The 22,998-nt window shown below is 35.7% G+C and overlaps 1 pseudogene; it reads left to right on the forward strand.

The window, feature by feature from the left end:
* Positions 1-22,998, forward strand: part of LOC122746548 — a 66,233-nt pseudogene that overhangs the window by 12,534 nt on the left and 30,701 nt on the right.

Consider the following 22,998-nt stretch of genomic DNA (forward strand, 5'->3'; position numbering starts at 1 on the left):
TTAAGCTGGGAAACAATTTTTAAAGCCAGTGTTTCTGATAACAGACTCAATTCTAAAAGATACAGAGAGCTGAATCAAATTTATAAGAATGCATGTCATTCCCCAATTGAGAAATGGTCAAGGATATGAACAGGCAGTTTTCAGATGAAGAAATCAAAGTTATCTATTGCCATATGAAAAAATACTCTCAATGACTATTGATTAGAGGAATACCCATTAAAACAACTCTGAGTTATCACCTTAGAGCTCTCAGGTTGGTTAATATTAAAAAAGGGAAAATGATAAATGTTGGAGAAGATGTAGGAAAATTGGAACAGTAATACACTGTTGGTGGAGTTGTGAACTGAATCAACCATTCTGGAGAGCAATGTGGACCTATGTTTAAAGGGTAATAAAAGTGTGCATATCCTTTGACCCACTAATATCACTCTTAGATCTGTATCCGAAAGAGATCATATAAAGAGGAAAAGAACCCACACGCACAAAAGTTTTTATAGCTGCTCTTTTTGTAGTGGCAAGTATTAGAAATTGAGGTGAAGTCCATCAACTGGGGAATGGTTAAACAAGTTGTGGTATATGAATGTGACAGAATACTATTGTGCAACAAGAAATGATGAGGTGGAGCCAAGATGGTGGAAAGGAAGCAGCAAGCTGCCTGAGCTCTCCTTCTGTTCCCTCAAAAAGAACATTAAATCAAGCCTCTGGATGGATTCTGAAACTACAGAACCTGCAAAGAGACATGGAGACACAGTCTTCCAACCAGAGATAATTTAGAAGACTTCAGGAAAAGGTCGGTCTGACTCGGGCAAAAGGGAGGCCAAGCACAGGGCAGCAGCCCAGCCCTGAGGGGGTCAGGGCAATTTAGCAGAAGCTGCGGGCCACAGCTGAACAACTGAGGCCCCTGGAACCTGGCTCAAAAATCTGGTGGCCAAGAAGGACAGTGGAAAAAACAATCTGCACCGGCCAGGAGGGCCACGAACGGGTCAGGTGGGATTGCATGCTGGGATCAGGCGCCTGGCTGAGCGCACGCAGAGAGGAAGTGCAGGGGGGCGAACTGCACACCCTGTAAAGGCCTCAGAGTAAAAAGCTGGTCACACAGCACCTATACCCCTGCACAAGAACCCCAAAACAGGGACCCTGGTGCCCCCAGAGCAGACCTCAACTCAACTTAAAAAATAAATAAATAAGCTGCATTAATGAGTAAGAAGCAAAAAAGAGCCCTCTCCATTGAGAGCTTCTGTATCAATAGGGAAGAAGCCAACACAAACTCAGATGAGGACAATAGCCTCAAATTGCCTACATGCGAGGCCTCACGAGGGAAGGTGAATTGGTCTCAAAAACAAAAAGCCTTCCTGGAAGAGCTCAAAAAGGATATTAAAAATCAAGTGAGAGAGGTAGAAGAAAAAATGGGGAGAGAAATGAAAGCAAAACAAGAAAACTATGAAAAAAGAATCAGCAGCTTGGAAAAGGAAGCACAAAGATTGACTGCAGAAAACAATTCCTTAAAAAAATTCATCTGGCCAAATGGAAAAAAAAAGTGCATAATTTCACTGAAGAAAACAATGCCATTAAAAATTAAAATTGGACACTTGGAAGATAAGGAATCCATGAGACAGCAGGAATCAGTCAAGCAGAATCAAAACAATGAAAAAATAGAAGAAAATGTGAAATACCTCATTGGAAAGACAACTGATCTGGAAAACAGATCAAGGAGAGACAATTTGAGAATCATTGGACTGCCTGAAAGCCATGACCAGAAAAAGAATCTAGACACCATATTCCAGGAAATTATTAAGGAGAACTGCCCTGATATCATAGAATCAGAGGATAAAATCATCATTGAAAGAATCCATCAATCACCTCCTGAAAGAGACCCCAAAAGGAAAACTCCAAGGAATATTGTAGCCAAATTCCAGATTTATCAGGTGAAGGAGAAAATACTCTAAGCAGCCAGAAAGAAGCAATTTAAATATCATGGAGCCACAGTCAGGATTGCTCAGGACCTGGCAGCTTCAACATTAAAGGACCACAAGGCTTGGAATATGATATTCCAGAAGGCAAAGGAGCTTGGATTGCAGCCAAGAATCTCTTACCCAGCAAAAATGTGCATTTTCTTTCAGGAGAAAAGATGGACATTTAATGACATTGGGGACTTTCATTCTTTCCTGGTGAAAAGACCAGAACTGAATAGAAAATTTGATCTCAACATACAAGACTCAAGAGAAGTTTAAAAAGGTAAACAGAGGGGGAAAAAAAAGGATACCCTATTAGGTTAAACTGTTTATATCCCTACACGGGAAGATAATACTCATAACTCTTAAGAACTGTAAATGTATTTGGGCAGAGGGAAGGACTTTACACAGAGGATATAAATACAAATTGTCTTTGATGTGATGATACAAAAAAAAAATTAAGGGGTTAAAAAGGCAGTCTATGGGGAGGAGAGGAAAGGAGGGGTGGAAGGGGATGAATTATATCATATGAAGAAGTGGAAAAAAACCTATTACAATAGAGGGAAAGAAAGGAGGGGTGAACATTGCTTCAACCCTATTCTCATTAGATTTGATTCAAAGAGGGAATAACATATATGTTCATTGGGATAAAGAAACTTAACTCATTCTTTAGGGAAGCAAAAGGGGAAGGGAAAGGGGGGGACTGATAGAAGGGAGGACAAAAGCAAGGGAGAAAAGGGTAAAGAAAAGAGAGGGGGGTGATAAAAAGGGAGGGCAGATCGGGGGAGGCAGGAGTAAGAAGTAAAACATCAGTGAGGAGGAATAGGGTGAAAGAAGGGGGGAAAAGTACAAAGGGGGTAAATAGAATGGAGGGGAATAGACAGTCAGTAATAATAACTGTGAATGTGAATGGGATGAACTCTGCTATAAAACGGAAGCAAATTGCAGAGTGGATTAAAAACCAGAATTCTACAATATGCTGTTTACAAGAAACACATTTGAAGCAGAGAGATACACACAGGGTAAAGGTAAAAGGCTGGAGCAGAATATATTATGCGTCAGCTAAAGTAAAAAAAGCAGGGGTAGCAATCCTGATTTCAGACAAAGTATAGGCAAAAATAGATCTCATTAAAAGAGATAAGGAAGGAAATTACATCTTGCTTAAAGTTACTATAGATAATGAAGTAATATCAATATTGAATATGTATGCGCCAAGTGGTATAGCATCCAAGTTCTTAGAGGAGAAGTTAAATGAGTTACAAGAGGAATTAGACAGTAATACTATACTAGTAGGGGATCTGAATCTCCCCTTCTCAGAATTAGATAAATATAGCCAAAAAATAAATAAGAAAGAAGTAAAAGAGGTGAATAGAATGCTAGAAAAGTTAGATGTGATAGATGTCTGGAGAAAATTGAATGGGGATATAAAGGAATATACCTTTTTCTCAGCAGTACATGGCACATTTTCAAAAATTGACCATGTAATAGGGCACAAAAATATCATAGTTAAATGTAGAAAGGCAGAACTAGTAAATACATCCTTTTCAGATCATGATGCAATAAAAATTACATGTAAGAAAGAGCCAGGGAAAAGTAGAATGAAAATCAATTGGAAACTAAATAATTTCATTCTAAAGAATGAATGGGCCAAACAACAAATCATAGAAACAATCAATAACTATATCCAAGAGAATGACAATAATGAGACAACATACCAAAATCTATGGGAGGCAGCCAAAGCAGTGCTTAGGAGAAAATTTATAGCTCTAAATGCTTACATGAATAAAAAAGAGAAAGAGGAGATTAATGAATTGGGCATGCAACTTAAAAAGCTAGAAAAAGAACAAATTAGAAATCCCCAATTAGATACTAAATTAGAGATCCTGAAAATCAAGGGAGAAATTAATAAGATTGAAAGCAAAAAAAACTATAGAATTAATCAATAAAACTAAGAGCTGGTTTTATGAAAAAACCAATAAAATAGATAAAATATTGGTTAATTTGATTTAAAAAAAGAAAGAAGAAAACCAAATTTCCAGTATCAAAAATGAAAGGGGTGATGTTACCGCCAATGAAGTGGAAATTAAATAAATAATTAGGAATTATTTTGCCAACACTATGCCAATAAATTTGACAATCTAAATTAAATGGGTGAATATTTACAAAAATACAAACTGCCCAGGATAACAGAAGAAGAAATAAAATCCTTAAATAAACCCATATTAGGAAAAGAAATTGAACAAGCCATTAATGAACTCCCTAAGAAAAAATCCCCAGGGCCAGAGGGTTTTACAGGTGAATTCTATCAAACATTTAAAGAACAATTAATTCCAATATTATACAAATTATTTGGAAAAATAGGTGAAGAAGGAGTTCTACCAAATTTGTTTTATGACACAAATATGGTGGTGATACCAAAACCAGGCAAAGCAAAAACAGAGAAACAAAATTATAGACCAATTTCCCTAATGAATATTGATGCTCAAATCTTAAATAAGATATTAGCAAGGAAATTACAGCAAGTGATCACCAGGATAATACACTATGACCAGGTGGGATTTATACCAGGAATGCAGGGCTGGTTCAACATGAGGAAAACTATTAACATAATCAACCACATCAATAAGAAAAATAACCAAAATCATATGATTATCTCAATAGATGCAGAGAAAGCTTTTGACAAAATACAACACCCATTCCCAATAAAAACACTGGAGAGTTTAGGAATAGGGGGAGCTTTCCTTAAAATAATAAACAATATCTACCTAAAGCCATCAGTAAGTATTATATGCAATGGAGATAAATTAGAAGCCTTCCCAGTAAGATCAGGGGTGAAACAGGGATGTCCATTATCACCCCTATTATTTAATATTGTACTAGAAATGTTAGCTTTAGCAATCAGAGAAGAGAAAGGAATTAAAGGAATTAGAATAGGCAAGGAGGAAACAAAACTATCACTCTTTGCAGATGATATGATGGTATACTTAAGGAATCCTAGAGAATCAACCCAAACATTACTTGAAACAATTAACAATTTTAGCAAAGTAGCAGGATATAAAATAAATCCACATAAATCATCAGCATTTCTATACATGACCAACAAAGTACAGCAGCAAGAGATAGAAAGAGAAATTCCATTTAAATTAACGGTAGATAATATAAAATACTTGGGAGTCTACTTGCCAAGACAAACCCAGGAACTCTATGAACACAACTACCAAACACTCTTCACACAAATCAAATCAGATCTAAATAATTGGAAAGATATCAATTGCTTATGGATAGGCAGAGCTAATATAGTAAAATTGACAATACTGCCTAAATTAATTTACTTATTCAGTGCCATACCAATCAGACTACCTAAAAATTATTTTATAGAGCTAGAAAAAATAATAACAAAATTCATCTGGAAAAACAAAAAATCAAGAATAACCAGGGAAATAATGAAAAAAAATTCACAGGAAGGTGGGTTAGCGGTACCAAACCTGGAGCTTTACTATAAAGCGGCAGTCATCAAAACTATTTGGTACTGGCTAAAAAATAGAGTGGTAGATCAATGGAATAGGCTAGGCTCAGGAAATGCAGTAGTAAATGACACTAGTAATGTAGTGTTTGATAAACCCAAAGACTCCAGCTTCTGGGATAGGCACTCAGTATTTGACAAAAACTGCTGGGAAAACTGGAAGATAGTATGGCAGAAATTAGGCATAGACCAACATCTTACACCTTATACTAAAATAAGGTCAAAATGCATAAATGATTTAGACATAAGAGGTGATACCATAGGTAAATTAGGAGAGAAAGGAATAATCTACCTATCAGACCTTTGGAAAGGAAAACAGTTTATGACCAAACAAGAGATAGAGTACATTATAAAATGCAAAATGGATGATTTTGATTACATTAAATTAAAAAATTTTGTACAAACAGAAGCAATGCATCCAAAATTGGAAGGGAGGCAGAAAGCTGGGAAACAATTTTTGAAGCCAGTACTTCTGATAAAGGCCTCATCTCTAAAATATATAGGGAATTAAATAAAATTTATAAGAATCCAAGTCATTCCGCAGTTGAGAAATGGTCAAATATGAACAGGCAGTTTTCTGATGAATAAACCAAAGCTATCTATTCCCATATGAAAAAATGTTCTAAATCTCTAATGATTAGAGAGATGCAAATTAAAACAACTCTGAGGTACCACCTGACACCTATCAGATTGACTAAAATGACAAAAAAGGAAAATAGTAAATGTTGGAAAAGCTGTGGGAAAATTGGAACACTAATGCATTGTTGGTGGAGCTGTGAGCTGATCCAACCATTCTGGAGAGCAATTTGGAATTATGCCCAAAGGGCAATAAAGCTGTGCATACCCTTTGACCCAGCAATACCACTTTTGGGTCTTTTTCCCAAAGAAATCATGGAAAGGGGAAAGGGACCCACATGTACAAAAATATTTATAGCTGCTCTTTACGTGGTGGCAAGGAATTGGAAGTTGAAGGGGTGCCCATCAATTGGTGAATGGCTGGACAAGTTGTGGTATATGAATACAATGGAATACTACTGTGCTGTAAGAAATGATGAGCAGGAGGAGTTCAGAGAAACCTGGAGGGTCTTGCGTGAGCTGATGATGAGTGAGATGAGCAGAACCAGAAGAACATTGTACACAGTATCATCAACATTGAGTGTTGATCTACTGTGATGGACTATATTCTTCTCACCAATGCAATGGCACAGAAGAGTTCCAGGGAACTCATGATGGAAGAGGATCTCCAAATCCAAGAAAAAAATAAAAGAACTGCGGAGTATAGATGCTGAATGAACCATACTATTTCTTTTGTTTTTGGTGCTGTTGTTTTTTTTTTTTTACTATTTTGAGGTTTTTCATCATTGCTCTGATTTTTTCTCTTATAACATGACTAATGCAGAAATAGGATTAATGTTATCATGTGTATATATAACCTATATCAGATTACCTGCTGTCTAGGGGAGTGGGGAGGAAAGGGAGGGAGGGAGAAAAATCTGAAATTGGAAAGCTTGTATAAACAAATGTTGAGAACTATCTTTACATGTAATGGAAAAAAATAAAATACTTTATTAATTAAAAAAATGATGAGTAGGCAGATTTCAGAAAAACCTGGAAAGGCCTACATGAACTGAAACTGAGTGAAGTGAGCAGAACCAGGAGAACATTGTACATAATAATAGCAACATCATGGCATTATCAACACTGATAGACTTAGTTCTTCTTAGCAATACAATGATCCAAGACAATTCCATAAGACTCATGATGTAAAATGTTGTTTACCTCCAAAAAAAATTATGGAGTCTTCATGCAGACTGAAGCATAGTATTTTTACTTTGTTGTTATTTTTTCTTCCTTGTGTTTTTCCCTTTTGTTCTGATTCTTCTTTCATAACATGAGTAACATAGAAATACCTTTAACATGATTATACATGTATAGCCTATATCAGGAGAGAGGAAAATTTTGAAATCAAAATCTTATTAAACAAGTGTTAAAAATATTTCACATGTAGTTAGAAAAGATAAATAATATTAAGAATTTTAAATAAAATGTATCAGTGGACTATCTGAAAGTCATCACAAGAAAAAAGAGCCCAAGAATTCTATTTTAGGAAATCAGGAGAGAAAACTTCCCAGATATCATTCAACTACAGAGTAAAGTAAAAATTGCAAGAATTCACCAGACAGTTCTGGAAAGAAATGTTTGAATGAAATAAATTAAAAATGTCAGCACCAATTTGTATGGGTTCCAAAATAAAACAAACTATGGCAAATGCTAAGAAAGAATTTTGGAACTTCAGGGAGGAGCCAAGATGGCAGAGGAAAGACATTAACGACATAGAGCTCCTGACACAATTACCCCCCAAACAGCAATAAAACTACCCCTGGAAAATCAAAGCCCACAAAAAGACAGGCTGAAATTATTTTCCAGGCAAAGACAGATTAGAGGGGGCCATGCTGGGCTGCAAGAAGAGTCCAAAGTTGTGATCAAGCTGACACAGTCCCCAGGCAGACTGTGCTACAGGAAGCTCCAAATAAGCTTCACCACATGTATCTTCTTGAAATAAGCTGATGGTCAGGTGAGAGGGCTGAATGGCTGACCAGGATGGAAAATACAGGGATGTATGTAGAACCGAAGGAGGAATTCAGCTATCCTACTCCAGCAAGGAACCAGGAAGAAATCTTGAACAGTGTGAGGCCCAGGTGGTGGGGGTGGGGAAGGCTCATCAGAGCTAAAAAGCACAGCACAAAAAGATTTGTTGACTGATTAATTAGGAAGCTGGCTAGAAGTTATCTTCAGACCAGAGAACAGGCCAGGTGAGAGAAAAAAAAAAAACTTGCCCTCCTTCCAACCAAAACAACTGGGACCCTCTGTAGCTTTGGACAATGTTGCTTGGAAGTAGACCCCACTGTAAAAGGGAGTTAAAAGTCAAGTAAAAGACAGCAAGAAGAGAAAGCAAAGAAAGGTGAGAAGTATAGAGAGTTTCTTTAGTGTCAAGGAAGATGGAGGTGCACCTTCAGAAGAGGATAACAACCTCAGGGGCCCTACATCCAAAGCTTCCAAGAAAAATATGAATTGGTCTCAGGCCATGGAAGCTCTAAAATGGGACTTTGAAGAGAAAGTATGAGGGATAGAAGGAAGATTTAGAGAAGTGGAGGAAAGATTGGAAAGAGAAATGGGGGTAATGCAGGAAAGTCATGAGAAAAAAGTAAATAGCTTGAAAAGCCAAATGGAAAAGGAGATATAAAAGCTCTCTGAAGAAAATAATTGCCCAAGAATTGGGACTGAACAAATAGAAGTTCGAGACTGTATGAGAAACCAAGACATGATAAAGCAAATCCAAATGAATAAAAATATAGAGAGCAATATGAAATATCTCCTTGGAAAAACAGCTGACCTGGAAAATAGACCCCAGAAAGATAATTTGAAAACCATTAGACTACCTGAAAACCATGACCAAAATAAGAGTTTAGACAGCATCCTCCAAGAGATTGTCAGGGAAAATTGCCCTGATATTCTAGAATCAGAAGGCAAAATAGAAATTGAAAGAATCCACCAATCACCTCCTAAAAGAGATCCCAAAAGGAAAACCTCCAGGAATATTATAGCAAAATTCCAGAGCTCCCAGGTCAAGGAGAAAATATTTTAAGCAGCTACAAAAAAGGAATTTAAATACTGTGGAGCTCCAATAAGGCTAAAACAAGATCTACCAGCATCTACATTAAAGGATAGGATGGCATGGAATATGATATTCTGGAAGTCAAATGAACTGAGACTACAGCCAAGAATCACCTACCCAGCAAAACTGATTATAATCGTTCAGAGGAAAAAAAATAGGACATCAATTTAAAAGAGCACTTTCAGGCATTGGTATTGAAAAGACCTGAACTGAATAAAGAAATTTAATTTCAAATACAAGACCCTAGAGAAGCATAAAAAGGTAAACAGTAAAAAGAAATCATGAGGGATATTAAAAGATTAAACTGTTTGCATTCCTACATGGGAAGATAATATTTCTAACTCATAAGAACTTTCTCAGTATTAGGGTAGCTGAAAGGAATACACTTAGACAGTGGACACAGGTCTGAACTGAATATGAAGGGATGATATCTGCAAAGAATTTATTTTTGGTTTATCCTTGTTTTTCGTGGGACAGGCAGGATGGAGTGTCTTATGTCTTGGGTCGTATCTGGACAGACAGAAGTAAAACACTTTTGAGGAGGAATAGGGTAAAAGCAGATAGAAAAGAGTGTAAATATCATGGGAAGGGAATAGAATGGAGGGAAATAGTTATGATGATTGACTATAATGGCAAAACGTTTGATACCTACTGTAACAACTGGAATGATGCAACCTGCTGGAAACTTACTGTAGGAAAGCTCCAACATGAGGAGAGGGCCTCTGAGGGCAGGACCATGTGTCTTTTCTTTGGTGTCAGGAAGTGAGTTTGCTTGTGGGAGGTAGAAGGGGGGCCTTGCGCTCTGATTGACTCTTTTCTGAGGACTCTGGTGGAGAAGGCAGCTAGAAATGTGCTCTCCCTTTAATAGATAGATGAATCTAGGCCTTTGTCTCTCTCTTTACCAAATTCTTATTCTCCTTAATAAAGGCTTAAAAGTCCAACTCTTGCTAAAGCTTATAATTTATTGGCAACCAGTCAGATATTTTAGACAGTATAGCTAGAATTTTAGCCCTTACCCTACTTTGCTGGGCTCTTGTGAAAAAAAATTATTTGTCAAGTTTAAGTTATGATTAACAGGATGCTATCAGAAAAACATGGAAAGACCTACATGAAGTAAAGCAGAGTGAAATGTTCTGGATACAAAATAAGAGCAATAGCGTAAGATGATCCACTGGGAAGCATGTGGCTATTTTCAGCAATGCAATGATCGACTATAACTCTGAAGGACTTATGAAAATTGCAATTCATCTCCAGAGAAAGAACTGATGGTATCTGAAAACAGATTGAAGCATATTTTTTGACAGTTCTTTAATCTGAAGTTTTGCTTTTATCTGTTTTCTCTCACAACCTAGCTAATGTGGAGATGTTTTACATGACTACTTATGTATAATTGATATTAAATTGCTTAATTTCTTGGCTGTGGGGGGTGGGAAGGGAGGGAGGAAGAGAAGTTGGAACACAAAGTTTTAAAAAATTGATGCCAAAATTTGTCTTTATGTGTAATTTGGAAAATAAAATTCTAAACAGAGATAAAAAAAAAGAAATTGACCCAATTAATATCCCTACAATGTCCTTTAGGTGTTCAAGTGTGAGATTCAAAATTGGATATATGGAGCATTAATCTCCCCCTTTAACTTTTCTTTTATATATATATATATATATATACACATACATACATATATATATATATATGTGTGTGTGTATATATATATGTGTGTGTATATATATATGTATATATATATATATATATATATATATATATATATATATATGTATATGTATATCTCCCAGACCAATAAGAAAAAGGAGCTTCTGAGCTTTAATCTGTGAGGGATTAATTTTTATTGCTTGGGAATTAATTATGCAACAAAAAGTGAAACCAATTAGGGAAATAAGGAAGTAGAAATAAAGATCGATGGTCTTAGATCTAAGCTTAGTCTATTTTCCTTTATAAAACTCACCGAATCCCAAACTGCCCGCCAGGCTTTGAACCAGCACACCCAAGTTCGAGCACCAACCACGTATTTCTGAACTCCTCTCCCTAATGTGCCGCCACAGCTAAGTTTAACAGCCAGAGAGTGCGAACTTCCATTCCTGCCCTCACTTTCAAGTTTGCATCCCAGAAGTTCCTCGTGTTTTCCTCCCCAAAAGGGAGATCCTTTAAAAGCTGCTTCAGTAGCATGTGCAATCTCTCAAATGATTCAGCTAAAACTTCTGATATTAATCCTTACCACAAATAATTTTTACCACATAAGTGAAAGGAAGAGTCAATCACTGTGGCTAACTTCATTGTCGACTTATTTTATGAAACTGACATAGCCACCCCAACACCATTCAGCAATCACCACTCTGATCAGTCAGAAGCCATCAACATCAAGGTAAGACCTTCTACCAGCAAAAGACAACAACTCAGTGAAGGTTCAGATGATGATTAGCATTTTTTAGCAACCAAGCATTTTAATTAAGGTATGTACATTTTAGACATAATATTATTATACACCCAATACACTATAATATAGTGTAAAAAAGGAAAGAATTTCAGTGATGAGTAGCCACAGAATAGATCTTGTTATATTTTGCAGCTAATATTAAAGAGGAGTAGAGGGTGTGGTATATGGTTTTCCCCTAAGCAAATGACATTCATTTAGAACTAAGAATAATTTAGTAAAACAGAGTTTGATTATATTGGGCGCAAAAAGATTGATAATGAAATAGAGAACATCAAAAAATTCTTGAATAACAGACTAGATCAAAGAAGAAACTTTAAATTACAAACTTGAAAGAAAAGATATAAAAAGGTGAGCAATTGGAAATTACAAGTCTGTTATGGATGAAGTGTTGGCATTCTAATTGGGTGAGGAATAGGATGCAATATCTCATAAGATTACTAATAAATGGACAGCACACTTTTTGTCTTTGGTCTTCTCAATTCCAATGTCTTTCTATTTTTCTTTCACTTTACAGATATGCAACCTGGACACACAAGTTCTTTAAGAACCTGGGAATTCCAGGACCAACACCTCTTCCTCTAGTTGGAAATATTCTTTCTTATCAGAAAGTGAGTTTCTATGAGTTCTCCATTCCTGGCTTTGGATAGCGGGAACAGCATTTGCTCATGGCTCAGGTGAATTGGGTACAAATATGAGCTCTGACCCTTATTCCCAGTGTGACTTTGGATAAATCAATTTTTCTCCCTACGTCTCAGTTTTCTCATTTGTAAAATGAGGGGGCTCGGTCTCGGCTCAAGGGCTAGGATCTTCTGATCCTTTGTAAGACCTCCTATTTCACAAATATGTTATTGTGCATTTTTCCTTAAGAGTTAGAGGATGTAGAATTCAGAGCCTCTTCATTGGACAAAGGACTTCATTAACAAATATTAGGGAATAAGAGTTTTACACTAAATTCTGCCTGAATGATTTACTCATTTATTCAAAGAGAATTTACTTTTCAGCCCTTTGCCCTCAGTGCTCTGTAGATAGTGACTAGACTTGTGATTTCATAGGCATAAGAATTCCCAGGTGAGTTAACTACTATTAACACTTGATTTTGTCCCACAACTTCTGGTATTAGAGAGTTGCCTATAGTATTAATTAATTACTTGCCCAGGGTCACACAACCAGCATGCATGAGAGGTAGAACTATAATCCAGGACTTCTTGATTTTGAGGCCAGTTTTGAAAGATCTATGCTTTCCAACTAACTACATAAAAGGGTTTATCTCCAGATGTTGACACATATATAAAAGAAACTGTATGTAAAGATTTAGATCAGAAAATGTGTCATGTATTGCCAAGAAATATTGAATTGCTTCTAATGAATGGTTGTCAGTGACAACCATTAAGGCAACCATTCACCTTTTCTGTGCTTCAGTTTACTAATTACCCAATCAATTTGTTTTGAGAATTAAATAAAACTTATTGAGGCATGAAATGGATGTGAAATAGCTTCAGAACATGAAAGATATTATTGAAAGTAAAAGGGATTTTTCAAAGGATTTCATCATCATTTTTATATTAGCACTAATCTTGTAATGAATGTTTTAATAATTTACTTTGAATGATGCTCTGTTCTAGACATTAAATCAAGGATTCTTCATATGGGGAATATAAAGTTTTTGGATAAATAGTTTTAGAATAATTGGTTTCATTTGTAAAGCTATAGATTTTATGCATTTAAATACATCATTTTGAGAAGGAGCCCATAGGCTTTCCTAGACCACTAAAAAGGTCTATGACACTTAAAAGTTTAAGAAACTTTGAAATACAAAGATTAAAAAAACCATTGTAGATGACCTCAGGGAACCTATTATCCAGTAGGAAAAATATATATTCAGATAATTGTATTATAAATGAGAATATATTGAGCGCACAAGGGTATAGACTTTATCAATCCATCAATAAAAGGGTTTTTATTAAGCGCCTACTATGTTCTAGGCACTGAGTTACAAATACAATGAAAAGAACACTCCCTACTTTAACCTGGCTTTCATAGCATAGGGGAGAAAAAGCATTGCAGCTAGGTGCCACAGTGGATAAAGCACCAGTCCTGGATTCAGGAAGACCTGAGTTCAAATTCAGTCACTTGACAATTACTAGCTGTGTGACCCTTAGCATATCACTTAACCCTAATTGCCCTACAAAAAAATGAAGAGAGCAAGGATCCTGGAGCAATGTCTTTTGGCTGGAGAGATCAGGAAAGACTTTATGGGAGTTATCACATTTGAGTTGGATGAGATGTTTGTAAGTACAGATGGGATTAGGCAACACACCTTCCAGAAAAAATGAAAAAGATAAGAAAAATAGCAAAAAAAATGCTATTCTTTTATATTTAACTTTCTAATGTAAGGCATACTTAACATTATTCATTATTTTTTATCATAAAACTATTTTATTATTCTCTAGTTACATGTAGAGATATTTTTCAACATTTGCTTTTATAAGATTTCTTGTTCCAAATGTTTCTCCCTCCCTCTCTTCTCTCTCCCCTCCCTAAGACAGCAAGCAATGTGATATAGATTGTATATATACAATCACATTAAACATATTTTTGCATTAGTCATATCATGAAAGAAGCAGAACAAAATGGAAAAACCTCAAAAAAGAAAAAAAACAACAAAAAAAGTAGAAAATATATGGTTTGATCTACATCTTGATTCCACAGTTCTTCGTTTTGGATGTGGAGCCCATTTTCCATCATGAGTTCTTTTGGAATTATCTTGGTTAATTGTATTGCTGAGAAGAGTTAAGTCTATCACAGTTGTTCATCATACAATTTTGTTGATTCTGTGTACAATGTTCTCCTGGTTCTACCCATTTTACTCAGCATCAGTTCATATACGTTTTTCCAGATTTTTTTTTTCTGAAATCATCCTGCTTATAATTTCTTACAGCACAATAGTGTTTCATTACATCCATATACCACAACTTGTTTAGCCATTCCCCAATTGATGGGCATGACCTCAATTTACAATCCTTTGCCACCACAAAAAGAGCAGCTATAAATATTTTTGTACATGTGGGTCCTTTTCCATTTTTTAGGATCTTTTTTGGATAAAGACCTAATTGTGGTATTGCTGGGTCAAAGGGTATGCACATTTTTGTAGCCCTTTGGGCATAATTCCAAATTGCTCTCCAGAATGTTTGGATGAGTTCACAACTCCACCAACAATGCATTAGTATTCCAATTTTTCTGCATCTTTTCCAATATTTATTATTTCCTTTTTTTTGTCATATTATCCAATCTCATAGGGCTTAGGTGGTACCTCAGAGTTTTTTAATTTGCATTTTTCTAATCAATAGTGATTTAGAGCATTTTATCATATGGCAATAGATATCTTTGATTTCTTTATCAGAAAACTGCTTGTTCATATCCTTTGACCAATTCTCAATTGAGGAATGACTTGCATTATTTCCTTATATATTCTAGAAATGAGGCCTTTATCAGAAATAATGGCTGTAAAAATTGTTTCCCAGCTTTCTGCCTCCCTTCTAATTTTGGCTACATTGCTTCTGTTTGTACAAAAACTTTTAATTTTAATGTAATCAAAATCACCCACTTTGTATTTAATAATATTCTCTATCTCTTGTTTTGTCATAAATTATTCTCCTATCCATAGATCTGAGAGGTAAACTATTCCTTCCTCTCCTAATTTACCCATGGTATCATCCTTTATGTTTAAATTATTTACCTGTTTTGACCTTATTTTAATATATTGTGTAAGATGTTGGTCTATACCTCATTTCTGCCATAATATCTTCCAATTTTTCCAGCAGTTTTTGTCAAATACTGAGTTCCTACCCCAGAAGGGGAAGGCTTTGGCTTTATCAATCAGTAGATTACTATTGTTGTTTACTACTGTGTCTCTTGTTCTTAAACTGTTCCATTGATCTACCACTCTATTTCTTGATGATTGCTGCTTTATAGTATAGCTTCAGAATTGGTATGGATAGCCCACCTTCCTGTTCATTTTTTTCTCATTAGTTCCCTTGATATTCTTGACCTTTTGTTCTTTTAGATGAATTTATTTTTTCTAGCTCTATAAAATAATTTTTAGGTAGTCTGATTGCTATGGCACTGAATAAGTTAATCAGTTTAGGTAGAAGTGGCATTTAAATTATCTTAGCTCAGCCTATCCATGAACAATTGATATTTTTCTAATTATTAATATCTGATTTTATTTGTGTGAAAAATGTTTTGTAATTGTGTACATAGAGTTCCTGGGTTTGTCTTGGCTGGTAGGCTCCCAAGTATTTTACATTGTCTACTGTTACTTTAAATGGAATTTCTCTTTCTATCTCTTGCTGCTTGAATTTGTTGCTCATGTATAGAAATTTGGATGATTTATGCTGATTTATTTTATAATCTGCAACTTTGCTAAAGTTCCTAATTTCAAGTAGTTTTTTAGTTGATTCTCTAGAATTCTATAAGTATACCATCATATTATCTGCAAAAAGTGATAGTGTTTTTTCCTCCTTGCATATTATAATTCCTTTCATTTCTTTTTCTTTTCTTATTCCTAAAGCTAAAATTTTTGGTACAATATTAAATAAAAGAGGTGATAATGTGAAATCCTGGTTTCATCCCTGGTCTTATTGGGAATGCCTTTAACTTATCCTAATTACCTATAATGTTTGCTGATGGTTTTAGGTAGATACTGCTTATCATTTTAAGGAAACCTCTATTTATTCCTATGCTCTTAAATGTTGTTTTTAAAAGGAATGTGTGCTGTATTTTGTCAAAAGCTTTCTCTGCATCTTTTGAGATAATCATATGAATTTGGTTAGTTTTGTTATTGATGTGGTTGATCATGTCGATAATTTTCCTGATGTTGAACCAGCCCTGCATTCCAGGTATAAATCCCACTTTTTCATAGTGTATTATCCTGGTGATAAATTGTTTTAATCTCCTTGATAATGTTTTATTTGAGTTTTTACAGTTGAGATTCATTAGGAAATTTTCTTTCTCCGTTTTGGCACTGCCTGGTTTAGATAATAATTAGGGCAAAATATCTCCTAATTATTGCTTTAATTTCCATTTCATTTGTGGTAAAATCACACCTTTCATTTTTGATACTGGTAATTTGGTTTTCTTCTTTCTTTTTTAAATCAAATTAAATTAAGATTTATCTATTTTATTGATTTTTTCATAGTACCAGCTCTTAGTTTATTCATTAATTCTATAATTTCCTTACTTTCAATTTTATTAATCTCTCCTTTGATTTTCAGAATTTCTACTTTAGTATTTAATTGGGGATTTAAAATTTGTTCTTCTAGCTATTTTAGTTGCATGCCCAATTCATTGATCTCCTCTTTATTTTATTCCTGTAACCATTTAGAAATATAAAATTTCCCTTACGAAATGCTTTGACTGCATCCCAGAATTTGTTATGTTGTCTCATTGTTGTCATTCTCTTGAATGAAGTTATTGATGGTTTCTGTGATTTATTGTTTGACCCTCTCATTCTTTAGGATGAGATTATTTAATTTTCCATTAATTTGTGGTATATTTTCCCATGGCTCTTTATTACATATAATTTTTATTGCATCATGATATGAAAAGGATGCACATACTATTTCTGCCTGTCTACAATGGATTGTGAGCTTTTTTGTGCCCTAATACATGGTCAATATTTGTGTAGATGCCATGTCCCACTGCCAAAAATGTTTATTCCTTTCTATGCCCATTCAGTTTTCTCCAGAGGTTTATCATATCTAACTTTTCTAAAATTCTCTTCACCTCTTTAACTTCTTTCTTACTTATTTTGTGGTAAGATTTATCTAGTTCTGAGGGGGGAAGTTTCAGATCCCTCACTAGTATATTTTTGCTATTTCCTCTTGTAACTCATTCAATTTCTCCTCTAAGAATTTGGATGCTATACCACTTGGTGCATATATATGCACCAAGTGGTATAGCATACACACACACACACACACACACACACACACATATAGTATTGATATTACTTCATTGTCTATGGTGCCTTCCTGCGTTATGTATTCCAATTTGATCTATTTTTGCTTTTGCTTTATCTGAGAGAAGGATTGCTATCCCTGCTTTTTTGAATTCAGATAAAGCATAATTTGTTCTGCTCCAATCTTTTACCTTTACTTGGTATGTATCTTTCTGCTTTAAATGTGATTCCACTCTGCTATTCATTTTCATTTTATGGGAGAGTTCATCCCATTCACATTCACAGTTATGGTTACTGTCTATTTCACTCCATCCTCTTTTCCCCTTTGTACTTATTAAAAATTTCTTTCACCCTATTCTTCTTCATCTTCTTTTTTTTTAGTGAGGCAATTGGGGTTAAGTGACTTGCCCAGAGTCACACAGCTAGTAAGTGTTAAATGTCTGAGGCAGGATTTGAACTCAGGTACTCCTGAATCCAGGGCCTGGTGCTCTATCCACTGCTCCACCTAGCTGCCCCCACCCTATTCTTCTTGACCAGTGTTTTGCTTCTGATCCCTGCCTTCCCCAATCTGCCCTCCCTTTTATCATCTCCTCATCCTTTCCTTTATCCTTTCCTATGCTGCTTCTGCCCTCCTTTCTGTCAGTGCCCCCTTTTCCCCTTACCCTTTTACTTCCCTAAAGGTTAAGCTAAATTTCTTTATGCAAATGAGTTTATATATTATTCCCTGTTTAAACCAAATCTGGTGAGAGTAATGTTTGAACAGTCCTTACCCCTCCCTTCTTTTCCTCTATTGTAATACTTTTTCAACTCTCCATATGATGTAATTAACCCATTCTATCTCCCCTTTCCCATTCTCCCCATGTATTCCTTTTTCTGCCCCTTAATTTTCTTTATATCATCACATGAAAGACAATTTATACCTATACCTTGTATGTATATTCCTTCTGTCTGCCCAAATAGAGATTTAGTTCTCAAGAGTATTATCTTTCCATATAGGGATGTAAACAGTTTAACCTATTTGAATAACATTTTTTCCTGTTTACCTTTTTATACTTCTCTCCAGTTTTGTATTTGAAGATCAATTTTTCTGTTCAGTTCTGATCTTTTTATTGGTAAGCCTTGAAAGTCCCCTATTTTATTGAATGTTCATCTTTTCCCCTGAAAGAGAATGATCAGTTTTCTTGGTTATTTGATTCTTGTTTGCAATCCAAATTCCTTTGCCTTCCAGAATTTCATGTTCCAAGCCTTTAGATCCTTTAATGTTGAGGTTGCCATGTCCTGTGCAATCCTGACTGTGACTCCATGATATTTAAATTGTTTCTTTTTGGCTGCCTGCAGTATTTTCTCCTTAACCTGATAACTCTGAAATTTTGCTACAACATCCCTTAGAGTTTTCTTTTTTGGGTCTCTTTAAGGGGGAGATTGGTGGATTCCTTAAATGAGCATTTTATCCTCTGATTCTACAATATTAGGGCAGTTTTCCTTGATAATTTCCTGGAACATGGTGTCTAGCCTCTTTTTCTGATCATGGATTTCAGGTAGTCCAATAATTCTTAAATTGTCTCTCCTGGATCTATTTTCCAGGTCAGCTATATTTCTAATGAGGTATTTCACATTTGCTTCCATTTTTTTCATTCTTTTGATTCTGTTTGACTGTTTCCTGGTGTCTCATGGAGTCATTAGCTTCCATCTTCCCAATTTGAATTTTTAAGGCATTGTTTTCTTCAGTAAGCTTTTGTACCTCCTTTTCCATTTGGCCATCTTCCCCCTTTTGATCAATTGGGATTTTTTTGCAGGGCAATGAGGGTTAAGTGACTTGCCCAGGGTCACACAGCTAGTAAGTGTCAAGTGTCTGATGTCAGATTTGAATTCAGGTCCCCCTGAATCCAGGACTAGTGCTCTATCCACTACACCACCTAGCTACTCCCAATTGTATTTTTTAAGGAATTGTTTTCTTCAGTCCATTTTTGTGCTTCCTTTTCCAAGTTGTTGATTATTTTCTCAGAATTTTCTTGTGACTTTCATTTCTTCTCATTCTTTTCCCATTTGTTCTTCTACCTCTCTCATTTGAATTTTTAAAAACCTTTTTTAAAAGCTCTTCCAAGAAGGCTTTTTGGTCTTCAGATCAATTCATCTTACCCCTTGAAGCTTCACATGTAGGCATTTTGAGAGTATTGTCCTCATCTGAATTTTTATTTTGGTCTTCTCTGTCAACACAGAATCTCTCAATGGTAAAGACAATTCTCTGTTTCTTACTCATGTGGCTCATATTTTAAACTTTCTTTTTCTTTTTCTTTTTCCCCAGGGTTAAGTGATTTCCCCTTGAGGGTTAAGTGATTTTTCCAAAGTCACACAGCTAGTAAGTGTCAAGTGTCTGAGGCTGGATTTGAACTCTAGTCCTCCTGAATACAGGGTCAGTATTTATCCACTGCACCACCTAGCTGCCCCATATATTTTTACTTTTCAAGTTGAGGTCTGCTTCTGAGTACAGGGGCCACTGTTGCAAGGTTCATGTGCTGGTGGATCAAGGTCAGAGTTTTCTGTTCTGAGTCCTCTGTGACTTCTGGATTTCTCACCACCCCTAGGTTTGTGACTTGTGTGGGAGTGATTTGGCCTAATCATGCCTGTCCTGTGGATAGTTCTCTAGCTGGCAGCTTTCCCTCTCAGCTGCTGCTGGCAGGTCTCACAACTGGCCTGCTGTATCACCAGCTGGCTGAGCCAGTGCCAAGGGGCCTCATTTGCTGTTCTGTGGCCAAGAACCTCTTGGTGACTTGCCCAGACCCCCTCCATGCTGTTGTGCTGAGCTGCACTGTGCTCCCCTTCTGCCCAAATGAGACAGACCTTTCCTGAAGTCTTCTCAATTATCTCAAGTTGGAAGACTATGTCTCTCTTTTTGTAGGTTCTGTCATTTCAGAATCCATTTAGAGGCTTAATTTAATGTTATTTTTGAGTGAAACTTGGGAGAGCTCGGGTAACTTCCTGGCTTCTCTCTGCCATCTTGGTTCAGTCCACAAAATTATTCATTATGGAGAATTCATGACAATATTGATTTTAAAATGTTTTTTTCAGGGTGTGGCAAATTTTGACTTGATGTGTTTTAAAAAATATGGGAAAACCTGGGGGTGAGTATTCTAAGGAATCTTTCCATCATACCTACACATTTCTATGGTCAGCATTTCAAGAACTTCCCATTCAACTCAGATTTGAGAAGGAAGAATTATGGAAGATCTGTTTAATGTCACATAATTTTAATACAAGCATATCATCATAACAGATGTACCTAGTCTGATATTTCCCTGGATTCAATGTGTACTCCCTTGTTTTAGTTCAGTGCTTTGATGATGTGAATGTTGAACAGATAAGGATATATCATATTTTGTGGCTACCATATAAAAAGCTTACTGAACAATGCAGATACAAAGACATAAAAAGAGTTCCTTGCCTGAAAGAGCTTCCAGTCTCTTGCATAGTTCAATATATAAAAAGAACAGTAATGAAAAAAGATGATTAGAGAAGTAGTAGCATATGGTGCAATGAGGGTAACCAATATTTCTTTGAGAATTAATTTTACTTCAAATGACTATAATTGCACTTTCTTTTATTTACTATGTAAAATCTTATTTATTCTGACCAATTAATTTAGACTCAATGAATTTATGATAATTCATATTTAGTAAATGTCATTCTTACTGACAATGAAGTGTTGGTAGTGTGATTTTTAGAAATATTAGAAATTTTGTGTGATACATCATTACAAATGCAATTGCCAATTACATGACATCACATTAATTTCACTTTAATTTCCATGAGTAACCAGTGATAGATTGGTTAATATTAGTATGGCATTTGATACCCTGTCAATCTGGACACTCCTATTAATTAACTCAGATTCTAGAGATTTGGTAAAGGGCCTAGAATCCTCTCCAAATCTTAGCTCTTGAGCAGTTACACAAAGGTTTTAAATTTAATAATCAGCAATAAGGCACATGGTCCATAGAAGGGAATATAACTAAATAGTAATGAAAAGTGTCCAACAACAGAACATGGCTTTGAGCTCACTCAACCACAAAGAAACTGAAATTCACTGAAAAGTGGTTTTCATTGGAATTATGCCTGGGCAACTACACCTTGGTACAAACGTGGGTAGAAGGGACAAGTATATTGGGAGCAGATGTGAATGAGACATATATGTAGTGTCAGCAGAGTAGTGTGACAGCCAAAATTTGATATACTGAGTGTTATTTGGGTGACTTGACTTAATATTGGGGTCCCAGAAATATGAGGGACCTTTAAGGTTTAACCCTCCTCTCTGAACTGCCCTTTTTAGATATTTTTCTCATGCCAATAAAAAAGGATCAGATTTTATTACTTGGGAATTAATTAAACAACAAAGGTGAAATTAATAAAAATGAAAGATAAGGAAATAGAAAAATAGAAATACAGATAGATATTCTTAACTCTAAGCTTAACCCTGAAAGTTTACAGTTGCTGACCAGAGACAGCATTCTCCTCAGACAGAGCACAAACACACTCTGCGCGCCACCACCACAAGGGCCCCAGCAGAGAAAACAACAGCAAGCTTGTGTACCAGAAGTAGCCCACCTCCCTTCCAGGAGTGTTCAATCTCCCCTCCCCCAAAAAGGGAGGTCTTTAAAAAGCTGCCTTCATAGCCTCGGGGTGGGCCAGGTGTGGCCCCTCCCAAATGAGTTAGCTAAAAATGGGAATATTAATCTTTACCACAAATAATTTTTTTACCACAGTAGCATAGCTGAAAAATCCTTTGCTGATGTCATTGTGGCACTCTATTGGACTCATTCTCTGCCAATCATCTTCTACCACATCTTTTCTTTTTGTATTAAATCTTAGTTACTGTGGAACACCAAAATTCTAAATTCTATATTAAACTCTCAGGAAGGTAATCTATTGATTGGCCTTTGAAAGCATGCCATGCTAACACATCTCTTATATTAGCTTCATAATTATTGTCATTCACTTTAGGTCATTGCATTTTAGGTGCAAGTACATACAATGCTTCATCCTGAATACTTTTTCTTATTTTAATCACTTCAATTCCTTCCTGGGCCCACTCTGAACCAATTTTCCATTACCCACTGATTCTGTGCTTCAAAGAATCCTCATTCCATTCTAATCCAACTTCTACACACCTGTAAACTTTCTGACCAGCTTGATTTCTACTTCCTTGATTTAATAGAAACCTCACTCTAACCTGAAAATAACTTTTTTTTTTTTGGTGAGGCAATTGGGGTTAAGTGACTTACCCAGGGTCACACAGCTAGTTAAGTGTCAAATGTCTGAGGCCAGATCTGAACTCAGGTCCTCCTGACTCCAGGGCCAGTGCTCTATCCACTGTGCCACCTAACTGCCCCTTTCTTATTTATTTTGTGGCTAGATTTATCTAATTCTGAGAGGCAAAGATT

This window comes from Dromiciops gliroides, chromosome 1 (genome assembly GCF_019393635.1).
Source record: "Dromiciops gliroides isolate mDroGli1 chromosome 1, mDroGli1.pri, whole genome shotgun sequence".
In the NCBI taxonomy this organism is placed as follows: domain Eukaryota; kingdom Metazoa; phylum Chordata; class Mammalia; order Microbiotheria; family Microbiotheriidae; genus Dromiciops; species Dromiciops gliroides.